At 49.1% G+C, this 13,716-nt stretch overlaps 1 protein-coding gene across 6 annotated transcripts in view; it reads right to left on the reverse strand.

Moving 5' to 3' along the window:
- Positions 1 to 782, reverse strand: part of DLGAP4 (DLG associated protein 4) — a 197,920-nt gene extending 197,138 nt beyond the window's left edge. For 2 of the 6 annotated variants that reach the window (XM_027070010.2, XM_027070011.2), the window contains exon 1: positions 648 to 778. The gene's annotated coding sequence lies outside the window, so the exon portion shown is untranslated. Of the gene's footprint in view, positions 1 to 647 lie in introns of all 6 variants that reach the window. The other 4 variants (XM_053199997.1, XM_027070013.2, XM_027070012.2 and 1 more) reach the window with 3 other exon arrangements.
- Between the last annotated feature and the right edge of the window lie 12,934 nt (positions 783 to 13,716).

The raw sequence follows: 13,716 nt of genomic DNA on the forward strand, positions 1-13,716 counted from the left end.
AGGGGGCGCCATGCAGCGCTGGGAGGTGGGGTTGCCCCCGCCCCCTCCCCAGATGCCGGGTCCGGGAAAAGAGCTCCGGAATGGGGGTGCTGGCTGGGCAGGCTCCCGGGGCTACTGAGTCGGGATGGAGGCAGCTGGGCTGAATGGAGAAATGCCCCGGCCGGCCGGCAGAGCCCTCCCTCTCCTTAGCTCCCAAGGTTGGTGGGGAGGGGAGGGGTCTCCCTGACCCCCTGGCCGCCCTGCGGATTGAGGGTCGGGCCCGAGGAGGGGCTTCCCAGCTTTGGCAGCCTCTTGACATCGGAGAGTCCGCGGGAAAAAGAGGTGGAATGGGGGTCCAGCCCTGGCTAGGGGGTTCCGGGCCCCAGGCACGCCACCCCCACCCCCGCCCGCTTTGGGGGTCCAAGAAAACCTAGACTGGAGGATCCCACCCAGAGAAGGGGGCTTGCCAGCCGCAGAACCGCCCCCTCGGATTGGGGGCTCAGAAGACGGAACTGGCAGGGGGAGGGGGCTTTCCTGAGCCAGCGCCGCCCGTCGGTTTAGGGAGGTCTGTCCGGGAGGAGACTCGGATCGGGGGTCTCGCCGAGGGACGGGGCGCACCGGCCCCGGAAAGGGGGTCTGGCCACTGCGCGCCACCCCCGCGCCCTCACCTGCGCGGGGCGCCTCGGCCGCCTCCGGCCCTCTCGGCCGCTGCGCTGCGCCGCCGCCGTTCGGGTCCGCTGGCAGGTCCGCCGCCTAGGCCCCGGCCCGGGCCCCGGCCCGCGGGCGCCCCATGCCTCTCCTCTGGCCGGTGCGGCGCCCCAGATGCGGCTGCGGGAGGAGGAGCCGCGCGGCCCCGGCTCCCCGAGAGCTGCGGGGAGGGGGCGGGGGGCGGGGAGATGCGCGCGGGGGAGGGGGCCGCGCGGCTGCGCCCAAAACCAGGCGCGGATCCGGCCACCGGCCCGGGGCTGGGGGGGAGGCGCGGCGATGCCAGCGCCCACCCCCACCCACGCCCCCGCAACCCGGGGTGGGAGGGGGAGGGTCTCCGCGGCCAGCGACGCTCTGTCGCGAGCCGGAAGGGCGCTTGGAGATCCGCGGTCGGCCGCCCAGAGAGTGCAGGCTACTGGCACAAGGTCACACAGCGTGGGCTGCGGTAGCGCGGGAACTTGGAACCCCAGGCTACAGAGCTGGGCAGTAGGAACCTATGTGGACCCGGCGTCGGCCGGGTGGAGGAGGGAAACTGAAGCTCACAGTGGACGAGACTGGCCAGGTCCACACCGTGCAAGTCCGGAGGCTCCTGGGATTTGAACTTGGGGCTACTGAGCCTGGGAACACGTGCCCCGTCCTGGTGACCCATTTCCTGCAGGTGCCTTCTCGCCTGTGGCAGCACAGGATTAAAACGATCCCTGGATGGACCTGGACTGTGTACTCATACTACTTCTGGGGCTCTGTGATCGTAGATAAGAGACCGCCCCTTTTGAGCCCCAGGTTCGCCACCTGTAAAATGGGGACAACATTAGTATAGTATCTACAACTTGGGTTGAGGATCCAAAGAGATGATAGGTCTAAGCTCCTTGACGGTGCCCGACATTCAGTAGGTATCAAATGAATGTGCTCACCCTCCCTGGTTCTCACATCTCCCAAGAATGCTAGTTGAATGCAAATAGAGTCAGAACAGTGATTGTTAAAGGGTGGTGTTCAAAATCCGACGAAGCCCATTTTTCTAGCCTCGTTCCCCATTTGCCCACCCTGCCCACATCCCCATCCCAGAAACACCTGCCTTTCCCTGTGCCAGCAATGCCTTCCCACCATCTCCACCTACAAACTCCTATTCACCCATCAAAGCCTAGAGTAATCAGTTGTACACCCCAGCTACTCACCCTCCCTGCCAGTCCATCCATGACTCCCTTCACCATTCCCAGTGTCTGGTGTAGGTCTCTGTTTTTTGGTCTCTGTTTTTGTGGACCTTGACAACTGTGGTTAGAGATGTCACTCAGAGGAGATGACACCATGAGGACCAATGTTGCCTAAGAGGGCTCCCTGGAGGAGGTGTGGCTCCACAGGGTCTGGAAGGAAATGTGGGTTTAGAGTTCTAGGGGGAGGAGAGAAAGCATGTAGCCAGCAAGAAGGTGACTGTATGTTTGGGCAGGGTGTCAGTGGGGAGGAGAACTGGCTGGGGGAGTTAGGAAGACCTTATTGTCTGAGCTGGGAGCCATTGAGAGCCCGGAGCCAGACAGCAACCTGGCGATACGTGATCAGGTCAAAGATGAGCAGGCTTTGCGTTGGAGGACACCTCACACAGGGGTCCCAGGAGACTTGTACAAGGATATTCAAGCGGCATCATTTGTAATAGTGGAAAGCTGGACACTAACTGTCCATCATCAGGAGACTGGATAAATAGCGACAGAAACAATGGAAAATTCTCCACGCCACGATCTTCAAAGTAGATGAATGCAAGCCACACATGTCTATGAGGATAAATCTCAGAAACACACTTGTTGATTCAGTGTGTGGAAAGTCAGAATTGTACCCTTATTATTTGTGTATCTTTGTTGAACTTTATACTTCAATACAATTTTTTTAAATAAAAAAATATATATTGTTGGATGAAAAAAACAAGTTGCAGATGGATAAACAGTTTTTGTCAGATATATAAAGTTTGAAAGCCTGCAACACAACACTATGCATTGTTTAGGGACACATACATATGTCATACATACAAGCTACATACAGGAGTGATAAATAGCAAATTAAAAAGGGTAGTGACCCTGAGAGAGAGGGAGAAGGGAATGTAACAGGGGCTTCAAATACACTTGAAATGGTTTATTTCTTAAGTTGGGTGGTGGGTACCCAGGCGTTTGTTATACTGTTCTCTAGACTTTTTTTTGTGATCATGAAACATTCATAATGTATTAATACTTTTTTTTTTTTTAAGAAAGTCAGGTGGTGCCTGGGAAATTAATTGGGAGACATTGCTGATTCTTGAGTGGGGTCAGTGGACCAGAAATGGCAAGACTAGAGAAGGAAGGCAGAGGGAGTCTTGTGTAACAGTCTAGGAGAGAGGTATAAAGGTCTGAACAGGGACAGGAACAGAATTATGGGGAGGCAGGGAAGGATGGGAGAGATTTAGAGGAGTAAACAACTGATGTGCTTAGGCTACGGTCATAAACTTTAAAGTCCGCAGGGCCTGGGCAGGTCACTGAAGCAGGGTATGAGGATGAAGTCCTAGGGACTGATAGGTAGGGGCAGCCCCAGTGCCAGCTGATTGTTGCCATGTGGGAAAGGAGGCTCAGTGGGCCACATCTCTCCCCTCCTCTTTTTTTAAGAAATCAGAAATTCATATTTTTTAATGCAAAATCTCCTAAATTTAAATTATGGCAACTAAATTGAAAAAAGAATTAATTCTGTAGGGACCAAGTCATACTGGTTTGCAGTCTCTTCAATAAGGAAATGAAATGAAGGGGCCGTGGCACCATGTTTTCCTGCCTGTGAGGCTGAAGCAGCTCACAGCCCAAGCAGCAGTCAGGGAGGGCTTCCTGGAAGAAATGACACCGAACAGGGAACGCAGAAGGTGTTTCAGGCTGAGAGAACAGCAAATATAAAAGCAGGGGCTGAGTTGAGTGAGTCTAAAAGAAAAACAAAAGCAAAAAAACACCACCACGATGTCTCACAGAAGGGGAACGCGTGGCCAGTCAATACACAAGGAGGTGCCTGACCTCATTAGTCATCAGGGAAATGTAAATCAAGACTATGATGAGATGCCACTTCACACCCATTCAACTGGCAGAAACAAAGAAAGTCTGACAATACTAAGTGTCAGTGAAGATGCAGATGGATCCAGCTCTTCTGTCTGCTGAGGGGAGGGCGTGCCAATATACCACTGTCACCCGGTGAATCCATTCCTGGGTACGTCTGCCCAGAGACACCCATGCACATGTATGCTGAGCCAGGGCTTCTCAAACTTTAATGTCCGTGGAAGTCACCCGGGGATCTTGCAAAAAGGCAGATTCTGATCCAGCGAATCTAGGGCAGGGCCAAAGATTCTGCATTTCTAACATGTTTCCAGGTAATGCTAAGGCTGTTGATTCTCAGACCACATTTTGTGGAGCATCAGGAAACATGCACAAGAATATCCATAGCAGCGCTGTTTGTAATAGCAGAAGTCCTGACAACAATCCAATTATCAATGGGCAAGAGAATGAATAAATAGATAAATGAATTGTGGTACAGTCACACACGGCCCTCAAAACGAGTGAGTCACAACTACACTCAACAACATAGGTGAATTCTCATCAATACAACATTTCGCTTTTTAAAAAGGCTAGATGCTGTTCTTATTTTAAAGTTGATAAGTTAAAAAATACATTGTGTAAGCATTTGTACATGTAATAAAATGAGAACAAAGAAACTAGGAAAATATATCCTCAGAATTCAGAATGTTAGTGTCCTCAGGCAGAGAGCCGGGGCTTCAGGAAGGACCCTGGAAGAGGATGGAATGACTCAAACCAAATAGAGTCCATTTGGCAGCAGGTAACCTCCAGCCCTGGGTAATGACCAGCTCTGGTAATGACTAGATCCAGACAGCGACCACAGCTAGCTAATGATAAGACTCGGCTTGTGACCAAAGCAGATAATGTCCAGATCCATCACGACCAGATCTAGGGAGGCCTGGCCCTAGCGCCATTCTCCAAGGCAGTCGGGCATCTGGACAGCCCCTTGGGGGAAAAGGAAAGGGACGAGCCTCCCAGGGTCCCCGAAGCCAGGGAGGGTTGGCCTCCTCCTCACCCCACCCTACATCCCAAACCTTCTCCTAAACAGCCTTGGGGTCTGATGCCTCCTCCCCATTACTCCGCCTCAGCCGGCTCAGCCTCCACATCTCCTGACTCCACTGCTACTCCAGCCTCTTTCCATGGCTCCTGCTCCAGTCTACCCCCTCCCAAACCACCCTCCACCCCAACCCTGTCTGTCTAGAAAGACAGATCTTTCTAGAACACGGATCTGGTGTCACCCCTGTGCTCAGAACCCTGCATGGGCTCCCTAACACTCGGGAAGGAAGTTTGAACCCCTCAGCCTGGTCTTTAAAACCCTTCACCGTTTGGTCTTTGCACCATTTCCTAATTCAATTCTGGTCAGACCCCAGGGCTCAGGTCCAGGCTCTGCAGTCTCTCCGGAGGACAAGCTGTGTGCAGGCCCTACTACCTGGGATGCCTCTTCCCCCACTGCTCACCTCTCTAAATCCAGCTCGATGTCACTCACTCTGGGGAAACCTTCCCTGACTTCTGCACCCTACTCTCTGTTCCCAGTTTGTCACTTCCAAATACTTAATTTGTTTCCCTTTAGTATTACCAAGCATTTATTTGTTTATTTTTTCCGTCAGCTTTATTAAGGTATAATCGACAAACAAAAATTATATATATGTACAGGGTACATCCTGGTGTTTTGATATATGTATACGTTGTGGAATGATCACCGCAATCAAGTTTATTAACATGTCCATCACCCCCACATAGTTCCCTTTTTTTCTTGTAGTGAGAACACTGAAGGTTTACCCTCTTTGCAAATTTCAAGTATGCAATACAGTATTGTTAACTCTAGACTCCCTGAGTGCTTTATGATGACCAAAACACTCTATGTCTCAAACACCTCATAGCAACTGTTGTTGGTGTCCACCTGGGACTCCAGCTTCAGCCATGGACACCGGTCAGCTCCCAGACACCGGTCCCTCCACTTTTCTGCCTGATGATGGCGTTTTCTGAAGCCACAAGAGTTTGCTCTGCCCAAGCACAGGACAACTTGGAAAGGCAGAAGAGTGAATGCCCCCAGGAGCAACCTTCGGTCATGGTGGTCGGGAACAATAGGTGAATGCCCAGCCTCCTTCAGGGAGAGGGTTCTGAGGTGTCCTCTCCACCATTTCTCAGAAGGTCCCCAGCAGGATGAGTTCCAGGAGCCGCTCACTAATGCACATTTTATTGACATTCACTCCTGCCCCGTCTCACTCTCCACCTGCTCTGCCTCCTACTTACTAGGATCACCTCCCAAAGAAACCCCCTGTGCTCCTCACTATCTCGAGGTCTGCTTCTGGGGGAGGCCAAACTAAGCCACACCTGTTTGCTTCCATTTCTCCCATAAGACTGGAAATGGCTCCCTGAGGCCTGAGCCACATTGAGTTCACCTCAAATTCTGGCCTCCCACAGTCTGAATTCAAATCCTGACTGTGCTGATCTGTGTGACCTCGGCCAGGTCAGTCACTCGCTTGTACCCACAGGCTCAGCCAAAAGAAGTAGGAGATTCCCAGGCTGTTAATGAAATATATCCCAAGGTTGGGGAGGGGGAGCTATGTAGGACTTTTCCCTCTTCCTTCTTTCCTGTGTTTTCCAAATTTTTTGAGTGTTCATGTATTCCTTCACAGTGTGGAAGGAGCGTGGGCTCCAGAGTGAGCAGGCGTGGGTTCAGATCTTGGCTCTGTTACACACTGGCTGTGACTGGGAAAGTCACCCAACCTCACGGGGCCTCAGTTTCCACATCTGGAAAATGGACACAAGAATGAATACCTACTTTGCAAAATGGTTGTGACTTCTGTGATGGAAGCTTTTTGTAAACTGCACAGTGAATTGAGAGCCCGGGTTATTGTCAGCCCTGGGGTTGGCATCAGGCCTGGCCTGGAGGAGGTGCCTGGAAAATGTTTGGAGAACAAAATGAGTGAAGCTGGTAGTGGAAACCCCAGGGTGTTCCTTATCCCATTCATTTGCTTGTTCATTCACTCAGTGTTCAGGATACCCACTTGGGCCAAGCCCTGTGCTGGGCACCAGGGTGCACAGTTGCAGAAAGAACATCTCTGGCCTCAGGAGACTTGCTGTCTTCAGGGGAGATCCAAGAAAACCCACCATTCTGGGGGCTTGGGGGGGTTGCTGACTGAGTATCGAGGAAGTATGGGAAGGCTTCTGGGGAGAGGTAATGCCCGAGCTGTGCAGGACTTAACCTGATGAGCAAGGGGAAGACAGAATGGGCATTCCAGCATGAGGGGACAGTGCACCAAGGTCTGAAGGCCAGACTGGGCCCACACAAGCCACTATGTGCAGCTCACTGGAACTAAAGCCTCAAGAGTTCAAAGGTAAAGCCAGAAAGGTCAGCAGGTGCTGGATCATCGTGACCTTGAAGTCCTCTGAGGAGTCAAGCTTTTCAGTTGAAGGTGATGGGGATCTATGGAAAATGAAGACAAGAGTGGGAAAGAATCTTCGACTTTCTTTGTGAACCAGGACAATTCATTTTGCCTCTCAGAGCTCCAGTGTCCTCAGCTGTATGATGGGCGCATAAATACCGCAATAGGGATGCTCTGAGGAGGACTTGAAGTATGCTCGTTGCCTGGCAGTGGAAGGTGTTCAGTGGATATGAACTAAATGAATGAATGAGTGAGTGAATGAATAAATAAGTTTCTGCCGGGATCAGGAGCATCCTGGTACCTTCACTCACGCTATCCTAAACCTGGTGGACAGCTCCCAGACACGGGTCCCTCCACTTTTCTGAAGTCACAAGAGCTTGTTCTTCCCAAGCACAGGACAACTTGGAAATGCCCCCCAGCCTCTAATCCTACCGTTTCCCTGCCCTGCCCCTTGCAGTAGGGCCTCTTATTCACCCACAGGCCAACAGACTAGAGGGCTGGGACTAGTTCTAGGGTCATGAAGTGAGTTAACTGCACAGACAGGTCCAGTGCTCTGTCCTTGCTCTGTGATGCCAGAAATGTCTTTTCTCTGGCCCGCAATATGGATGTGCCTCCAGGCCCTGCCCTGGTGCTTCCTGGGATGGGGAGGTGTACGGGTTCTGTTGTCTCCTTGAAGGGCCAGAACCGCCTGCCTCTGCCTCCCAGATGCCCGAGCCACCATCTGCTCCCACCCGAGCCCTCAGCTCTTTTCTTAAAATAATTCTTCTTGTTTCCTTGGAGACATCTCTCACATGGAAGAAAGGAAGGGAGAGAGGGAGGAAGGGAGGAGGACAGGTTGGGTCCCATTTCCTGAGTACCTACTGTGTGTCAGGCCTGACCCTCATCCCACTCCTTTGACATGGGGATCCCTTCTTCCCTTTTTGGGTGAGGTACTGAGGCTTGGAGACATGACATCACGTGCCCTAGATCTCAGCGGGAGTAAGAGCTGAGTCAGGATTCGAACCTGGCCCTGTAGGGCCCAAAAGCTAAAGCCTGTGTGACGTGAGGGAGAGGTGCATTTCGTATGGCCCTTGCCCCATGTCCAAGTGTCCAGGACACTGCCCATCCCCCCAAGTCATCCTCCCTTATTGATCAATTTAGAAAACGCTTATGGATACCTGTTGTATGTTAGGCCTCAGGCCAGACATGGGGCTGAAAGAGTGTCTCAGATGCAAACAGGAAAAACTCTTTTCCCTTGACACAGAGTGTGGGGGAAATGCGAGGGGCAGAAGGACCCAAAAAAATGACCACTTGCCCACTTACTTCCTGTGCATACACCAAAGACTCCAGAGGGACCATTTCAGTGGATCCTCCAAATACCCCAGCTTGTGTGATTTAAGAGCCCCATTTTCAGAGAGGAAACTGAGGCCCAAAGAAGCAAATTCACTTATCTCAGGATACATAGGGAGCAAGCAGTAGAACCAGGATAAAGTCCCAGACACAGAAGATAACTTGCTGGAATTGCCCCCACAGACCTAGACAGAGCGCTGCTGTGGGATATGGAAGGGTGTGATGGCTGGGATCCCAAGGACCCTCAAGTGAAGAGGAGAAAACAGAAGGATGTGGACTCATGGGTCTCAGCCTCTTTTTGGCCTCAGCCTTCTTGAGCCAGCTCTGAGGCTGATACTACCAGGGTTTCTGGATACCGCCAGCCCAAGCAGAGAGACAAACCCCACCTGCTTTAATATCTAGTGAATCCCACTCAAAGCATCTCACAAACATGCCTCACCCAGTGGACATCTGGTCAACCCCAAGCACTTGTGTCCCCTACCCAAGTAGCCCGTCTGGCTGGCTGCACTAGTCCAAATCTTGGGTGTAGAGGCAACTTGCACATCTCATGGCTAAGCCTAGAACAGGAGAGCATATTTCCAAAGATTTCGGGCAGAAGTGTGGGATCACCATCAACACAACGCCTGTGTGCTACGTGCTACACAGATTACACCCTGCCTCTCATTTTCCACTCTGCAGTGCAGGTCTTTCTTCAGGGACTGTGGCAACCCCGCAGCAGACAGAGAAAGAAGGGAGGGAATTCCAGGTAGAGGGACCTGCATGAACAAAATGAAGGGAACACGGGGGCTTCAGAGAAAAGCAAACAGCTGAGTGCAGGTGCATGGGGACAGCAGCAGAGCAGAGTCTGGAGCAGGGGTCCAATCAGGAAAGACCTTGAGTGGCAGGTGAACAGCTCAGCCTTCATCTGAGAGGCAGAGCGGTGCTATCACAGGGTTTAGAACACAGGGAAGATGTGATTGTGTATTGTTTCGTGGTGGCCAGTGTGGAAGATGGCTTTCAAGGGGGTGTGAGATGGGAGGAGGCCACTGCCACTGTCCAGAGGAGAGATGATGAGCCTGGGCTAGGCTGGAGCTATGGAAAGGGAGAGGAAGGGGATAGTTGGGAGAGAAGTCAAAGAGGCAGACACAGGAGTTGCTAACTGATCCGGATGGGGCAAGGTAAGGGGAAAAGGAAAAATGAGACTCTGGTTTCTAGTGTGGGTGGCTGGTAGGGCCACCCTTGTGATGGCAGATCTGGGCAAAGGACAAAGGAGAGGAGGGCCTGCCTGGGGATTTGAGTCATATGAGGTATGTGTAGGACACATGGTGCTGCCCCTCATGTGGGCTCCATGGCCCACAGTTTTCAGAGGTGTCCATCCGCAGACTCCATTGAACCTCTGAACGATCCTGTGAGATCAACACCATTATTCTCAGAGTGCAGGTTCAAGGCTCAGAGACTGACGGTGACTGATCAAGGGCTCACGGAGTGAGTGACGGAGCTAGGTTTTCTTCAAGACCAACACTTTTCTCGTGCACTCAAGGAGACTCCTAGTCACACGGAGGCTTGTAAGAAGACGTCCAGGAAAATGGGCAACCAGGGGAGAGGCTGAAGCCGGAGACAGAACGATTAAAGGCAGGGAGTAGACAAGGTCGTTCATAGAGAGGACATCAGGAGATGGGACAATCACCTGAGCAGAACCTCAAGAATCAGCAGGCTTCGGGAGTTGAGTCGAAAAGGATGTAAGCAGGGAAACAGAAGGAAAACCGAGAGGGTGCAGGCGGCAGAGCTGGGGAAGACCATGCTTCCAGAAGAAGAATGTGGCCGACAGTGTTAGGAAATGACTGTTTTTCCTGAGCTGCTCGTACCCGGGGCCTATGGCAAGGCTCCAAGGAGACAGTGAAGGCACTTCGAAGCTGTTGAGCACTGGACACAGGCCAAGGGTAACTGTTCTGGTCCTGACTCTGCCACCATCTCCTCCAGGTGACCTTGGACAAATTCCTTTCCCTCTCTAGACCCCTGTTTCTCCCCCTGTCCAATAAGAGGTTTCCAGCTCTGGAAGCATTCCTTTATCCATTCTATTAGTTCAAGAAATATTTACTGACAAACTGCTATGTGCCAGACACGTTCTAGGAATTTGGGAGACTTCAGTAAACAACATAGATAAAGATCCGGCCCTCCAAGAGCTTTCAGCTAGCAAAGGGAACTGGTCAATTAACCAAAAAACAAAACAAACAAAAAAACCCTACACACAATAAAAAAGTAAATGACACAATTTGTTAGGTGGTTATAAGTTCTATGAAAAAAAGGGAAAAGGTAGATCAGGGTAAGAAGAGTAGGGGATTGCTAGAGTTGGTGCAGATTATCAATTTTAAAGTCTTTTAATATTTATTTATTTTTGAGAGAAAGAGAGAGAGAGGGTGAGCAGGGGAGAGGCAGAGAGAGAGAGAGAGAGAGGGAGATATAGAATCTGAAGCAGGCTCCAGGCTCTGAGCTGTCAGCACTGAGCCTGACACGGGGCTCGAACCCACAAACCGTGAGATCATGACTTGTGCCAAAGTCAGACGCTTAACCAACTGAGCCACCTAGGCGCCCCAGATTATTAATTTTAAAATAGGGCAGCCAGGTAGCACCGAGAAGGTAATATATGAGGAAGAGAGTGAAGGAGACATGACACCCCTGCAGATACCTGGGGGAAAGCATTCCAGCGGAGGGAGCAGCCAGTGCAAAGGTTCTAACGTGAGAGACGCTAAGATGTTCCCACTATAAAACATCCAAAAATGTTAGATTAAAAAAATATATATGGAAATGGACAAGTCTTACAGGCCAGAAACAAAGCAAGAATGTGAAAGCAAGGAGATAAACCTGCCCGGAAGCTGTGGGTGCTGTGCGGACATGTACAGCTCAGGTAACACAGTCTATGACCCATGTAAGACTGAGAGCCAAAACAGGCAGGGGTCATTCTGCAAAAATTATAGATTTGGGAAGGGCTATAACACTGACAAAAAGGGTGAATTAAAAAAAAATCCCACTTCACAGAAGCAGGCAGCAAAGAAAATTGTCTGTTTCAGCCTGGCATTTTACAGAAAAATCTCCCCTGAGAAGGTATGGCCATTGACTGGCCCCCACATGGGTTTTAGGCCTGAATTGTAAGTATTGATGAGGTACCGAAAAAATTCAAGCTGAGAACTTCAATTTAAAGTGGACTCCAAGAAGGGCACCTGGATGGCTCAGTCGGTTAAGCATTGGACTTCAGCTCAGGTCATGATCTCGTGGTTCGTGGGTTCAAGCCCTGCGTCAGGCTCTATGCTGACAGCTCAGAGCCTGGAGCCTGCTTCAGATTCTGTGTCTCCCTCTCTTTCTGCCCTTTCTCCACTTGTTCTCTCTCTCTCTCTCTCAAAAATAAATAAACATTAAAAAAAAATTTTTTAATAAAAATTAAAATGGACCCTGGGTGGAACCTGAGTGGCTCAGTCAGCTGAGCACCAGACTTCAGCTCAGGTCATGATCTCACGGTTTGTGACTTTGAGCCCCACATTGGGCTCACCACTGTCAGTGCAGATCCTGCTTTGGATCCTCTGTCCCTATCTCTCTCTACCCCTCCCCCGCTTGCATGTGCTCTCTCTCTCTCTCTCAAATAAATAAATAAAACATTTACATAAATAAATAAATTTTTTAAAAAGTGGATTCCAAAATTAACAAATCCAAAAGTTAGTTCTCTGAAAAAAGATCAAGAAGAGAAATAGAAAGGTAACACGAAGCAGATAACACAAGTTACCAACATCAGGAATGAATAAAGGAATAAAGGACAGATACTACAGACATTTAAAAGGTAGTAAGAGAATATAACACTTCCATGTCAAAAATTGGATAATTTCATTGAAATGGACAAATTCCTTGAAAAACATTACTTATCAAAACAGATACAAGAAGAAATAAAAGTTTTGAATAATCCTATATATGTTAAAGAAATTTAATCTGTAACTTAAAACCTTCCCATAAAGGAAACTCTAAGCCCAAGTGATTTCACTGGTGAATCCTTTTAAATGTTTAGAGAATAAAAACATCAATCCTACAAATTATTCTAGAAATTAGGAAAGGAGGGAATATGTCCCAACTTGTGATTTCAGCCTAAACTTGTTACCAAATTCTAAGAAGGAAAGTTGTAAGCCAATACCTCCATGAATGTAAAAATACTAAATACTGTAATAATAATACTAAATGCTATAATATTAATACTAAATACTACCTGGTGGTATATAGCATAGAACATCATGACCCAACGCAACTTATTCTACAAACACAAAGTTGGTTTGATTCAAAAATCTATCAATATAACTCTCTTTAACAGAATTTTTAAAAATGATCATCTCAAAAGATGTGGAAAATATATTTCAAAGTCAACAACCATTCATAATAAAAACTCTCGGTCAACTAGGAATAGAGGATATCTTCATTAATCTTATCAAGGGCATCTGGAAAGCACCAGAGCTAACATCATACATACCGGTGAAAATTTGAATGCTTTCTTATTTAGATTAACCGTCCACTATCATTATTGTTTATTCAACATCACAAGCTAGCCAGAGCTACAAGGCAAGGGGGAAATGTACGAAATTGAAACAGAAAAGTAAAAATGTCATTATTTACAGGTGACATATTGTACATGTAGAAAATCCAAAAGAATCTACAAACTATTAGAATTCATAAGTGAATTTAGCAAGGTCTGTATATACAAAATCAATGTTCAAAAATTAATTATATTTGCATATATGAGCAACAATTAAAAATAAAATTTTAATGGGGTGCCTAGGTGGCTCAGTCGGTTAAGCGTCCAACTTTGGCTCAGGTCATGATCTCACAGTTGTAAGTTTGAGCCCCATGTTGGGCTCTGTGCTGACAGCTCAGAGTCTGGAGCCTGCTTCAGATTCTGTGTTTCCCTCTTTCTCTGTCCCTTCCCCACTCGGGGTCTGTCTGTTTGTCTGTCTGTCTCTCTCTCTCTCAAAAATAAATAAACATTTAAAAAATAAATAAAATAAAATAAAAATTTAATAATACCATTGCAATAACACCAAAACTCATTAAATACTGAGGAATAACTCTAATAAAAAATGGGTGGGGCACCTGGGTGGCTCAGTCGGTTATGTATAGGACTTCAGCTCAGGTCATGATCTCACAGTCCAGGAGTTCAAGTCCCGCATCAGCCTGTGTGCTGACAGCTCAGAGCCTGGAGCCTGCTTTGGATTCTGTGTCTCCCCCTCTCTCTGCCCCTCCCC

This window comes from Acinonyx jubatus, chromosome A3 (assembly GCF_027475565.1).
Source record: "Acinonyx jubatus isolate Ajub_Pintada_27869175 chromosome A3, VMU_Ajub_asm_v1.0, whole genome shotgun sequence".
Lineage (NCBI taxonomy): Eukaryota > Metazoa > Chordata > Mammalia > Carnivora > Felidae > Acinonyx > Acinonyx jubatus.